This window comes from Arachis ipaensis, chromosome B02, assembly GCF_000816755.2.
Source record: "Arachis ipaensis cultivar K30076 chromosome B02, Araip1.1, whole genome shotgun sequence".
NCBI lineage: Eukaryota > Viridiplantae > Streptophyta > Magnoliopsida > Fabales > Fabaceae > Arachis > Arachis ipaensis.
Window position 1 is genome coordinate 33,125,492 of NC_029786.2, and position 3,625 is coordinate 33,129,116.

The 3,625-nt window shown below is 29.8% G+C and overlaps 2 long non-coding RNA genes across 3 annotated transcripts in view; both read right to left on the reverse strand.

Moving 5' to 3' along the window:
- LOC110267609 lies at window positions 2,646-2,971 on the reverse strand. Its single transcript, XR_002355421.1, has 2 exons — window positions 2,874-2,971; window positions 2,646-2,729 (listed from the first exon to the last, which is right to left on the reverse strand). It is a non-coding gene; the product is annotated as an uncharacterized LOC110267609 (long non-coding RNA).
- The window catches only part of LOC107628289, a 2,378-nt gene continuing 2,185 nt past the window's right edge, over window positions 3,433-3,625 (reverse strand). The window contains exon 3 of one of the 2 annotated variants that reach the window (XR_001617683.2): window positions 3,433-3,593. This is a non-coding gene — a long non-coding RNA (uncharacterized LOC107628289). The remainder of the gene's footprint in view (window positions 3,594-3,625) is intronic. The other variant, XR_002355423.1, reaches the window with a different exon arrangement.

Here is a 3,625-nt window from a genome sequence, read left to right on the forward strand (position 1 = left end):
TTGACAACGGTTTTAACACCATTGTCTTTTGTAACTATTGACAACGATTTTTTTGTGATATATAATTTTTTATTTACAATAGTTTTCTCGTGAATGAAATTATTTTTAGTTTTTTTTAATTATTTAGTGTCAATAAATAATCTAAACTATTTGAATCAAGTCACTAAAGAAAAATAATTGAACATTTCCTATCAAATTTAACTTACAAAAATTATTGTAAGATCCACAATCACATTATAGTATCATTACAAGATAACATAATACTAGTCTAGGTTATAACTACTTGTATTTATATCATCATCATTTTTCCAAATACCATAATACTATAGCCTAAGTCATGACAACCTCGAACTATATCATCTAATTTTGGAAAAAATATAATAACAAAAAAGAGTTGAAATAGCTAAGTAGAAAATAGTCATCATGTCCACAAGTTCATGCCTTTTTACTCTGTAAAATTTACTTTTAAAAATTTGACCTTAATCAAGTTCGATTTTCCCTTCAACATAGTTTTCCTGTAAACAAAAAAAAATAATCAAATATAAAACTACACATCTTTAATACTAATAATGTTAAATAAAAATGTTTGAGAGAGAGAGGACAAACATATATATCATAACATTCTTCTATTTGGATACACAAAACAATTGAATCAACATCATTATAATCAACCATTATTTAAGATATGATAACATATAGAAACTTTAACAACAAATAATACCTCTTTATGCGCATCATTGTTCGGATTGCCTAAAGTGCTTCCTAATTGAGCAGCTAACATGTCAAGGTCCACTCCTGAGCTTTTTTGTTGCAGCATCATCTTAACAAGCGATTTTAATTCATCTACTTTTTTTTGCATCACATCAACCTTATCCTCTAATGTTGCTTTCTTAGTTGCATGTGGCTGCTTAAGGGTGGCAATATCTTCATTTTTCTTCAAAAAAGTTAGTGTGGTAACTCTTCCGTAATATCGCACTCTCCCTGCCTTCTCTTTTCCAAATATGATTGGAAAGCTCTAATTGCTGATTCTTTTGACTTTTTATTCTCAGCTTGCAAATGTGCCTATATTACACTACAAGGTTTTTGTTTATTTGTGGCAGTTTTTTTTTATTTGTGGAGGTTTATGACCCTCACTAAATGGTTTGTGGGGGTTTCTAAAACCCTCAAAATTTGAGGTGCCACGAGGTCTTTTGTGGGGGTTTTTGAAAACCTCCACAATCTACTCAGTGGAGGTTTTGTATGTGTTTAGTGGGGAGTTTTATATTAGATTTTTGTGACAGTTTTAAATTACTTTTGTGGCAGTTTAAAACCCCCACAAATCAATTTTTTAATTTAATAAAAATTAACTATTTTGTGGGATTTTTAGACCTCCACAAATCCTGTAATTATTTATTTATTTTTAATTTTAGATCATTCATTAATCTCATCTCATTTACATATTCTTAAATTAAAAATTTATTTTTTAATATCAAAATTTAAAAACTAAATCTTTTATAACACAATTCTTGAATATAAGATATAACTCTATATATAAAATCATTCTCTGAAGGCCAATTTCTATCACAAAACAAAGCCAACCTCTTTATTTGAATTAGCAATAATTAGTAAAAAAAATACAGAATTCAGATATGATATATTACATAATGATCACCACTGCCAGGCATTATTATGTACAACATATTATGAGTATACATCATTCTAAAGCAATTCAGATCAAAAGCAACAAAGATGCAATAGTGATACAAACAGCAGCTATGGTGGCAACAATTGAACCTTGATCAAGTGATTTCTGTAAACTTGTTCTTGAGAAATGCTGGTAAGCCAAATACACTGCAATCAACAATAAAATGATAGTACCTTCTTGTGTCCCTAACAAAGACAATACCATTGAATCGTTTTATGAAGAAGAGGCAGTGGCTTAATAAACAAAACCCAAAAGGATGGATTTGCTTACCTAAATCTCATGACCTTGTAAGGGGAAAGGATGACCAAAAGAAGTGCTAGAAATGGCAACTCAAGTTCACCTTGAAATAAAGATCCAGCAGAAAATTCTTCATTCAATTAGTTTTTGAAAGTATGAAGAACAAAATAAACAAGAATTATTTGCATTATTTTGTGCAAATTTTCAGATAAGATGCACAGTTATCATATCCAAATGAATATAGAATAATTAAACATAAAACTGTCAAGCACATAATAAATAAAAAGCTTAAATGTACAAATTTTTATTCAAGTCTTCATCGCTGCCCCACTCCATGTGACTCACTCTCTTCCTCATTCCTTTCCTCTTTATTTCAATTTTCCTATTTCTATAAAATCACCAATTTTTCCACTCCTTAGTTACACTATTAATTACACCTTATAATGAACACGATTTATATCAAAAAATTCTAACACGGTTACCATGTTTGAGTGGCCAATTAAATTCTAACACCATTTTCTAAGGAATTAGGTCCCTCAGTTAAAAATCTCAATCCCCAGCAGTTGACTCATCCCAACCAACCTGACCAATCATATGTGAGTCGGTAAACACTGTTTACAACTTGTGCAGGTCCATCAATTGATAGATTGGAAAAATTCATAATGTTGAATTAAAAAAGGAGAATAGAAATTATGCCTGTAAATTACACTATTGTGAATTTTTTCATCTCACAAACTCTGAAAAGGAGAATAGAAACAATGCCTTGTAGTACTTGGCTAAAGGAATAACAAACTCTGAAGGACTAGCCCTGCAAACGAAAGAAAGATTTTGAATTTAAGACTTTATAATTGAGAACAAGAGTTCATTAAACAATTAGTTGATCCATGCCTCTGTAATTAAACAAACATACAAGAACTGATAAATTAGCATAAAGAAAAGTAAAGATACTCACCTAGGATTGTAAAAGACGGTAAAGGGACTATTATTTGCAGTAGCATGAGCAGCTGCCGCAAGAATCCCAATATGCATACTATCACTTGAAAATACTGAGGATTATATGTTGGCTGGTTGTCTGTTAGCTCACTTGATGCCCAAAAGAAGCTGTTGCTTTTCATCTCTGCTGGAACATTTAAAAGAGCAGGAAAGATATAGTCAAAATGCAAGTCATTTGCTAAAGCCTGAAAATTTTATTCAACATAGAATAATCCCTAGCCTTCTTTTTTGGTATTTGTAGAGTCTTAAAAAAAATAAAAAACATCAATACACTTCATTATTGAAAACATTTAAAATAATGCATGTATATAAAAACTGAAGAATGCATTCAAATTACAGCACATTACAAAATAAGATAGTAATAAGCTAGTAATAAGTATTCTACAATTTTTGTCGTCTTTCTATTCATGTTACAATTACTCATCAACTAAGTAAATATTCGTTGAACTTAATAAATATTTAAAAATAAGAAAGCTTATCTTGGCATTAACTACATTGATAATAATAATGGATGATATCATATCTAATATAATAGAGTTAGACTATGGTTATTAATTAAATATTGTTCTCAGACTTGTGCAAAAGAATAGTATAGTATAACGATACATACTCTATATCTGCCAAACCATTAATCAACTGTACTCAGACATTTGGAGGCATCTTAATCTTAAAGACAAACCTGTGATGACAATATAGTAAAGATAGGGGTAA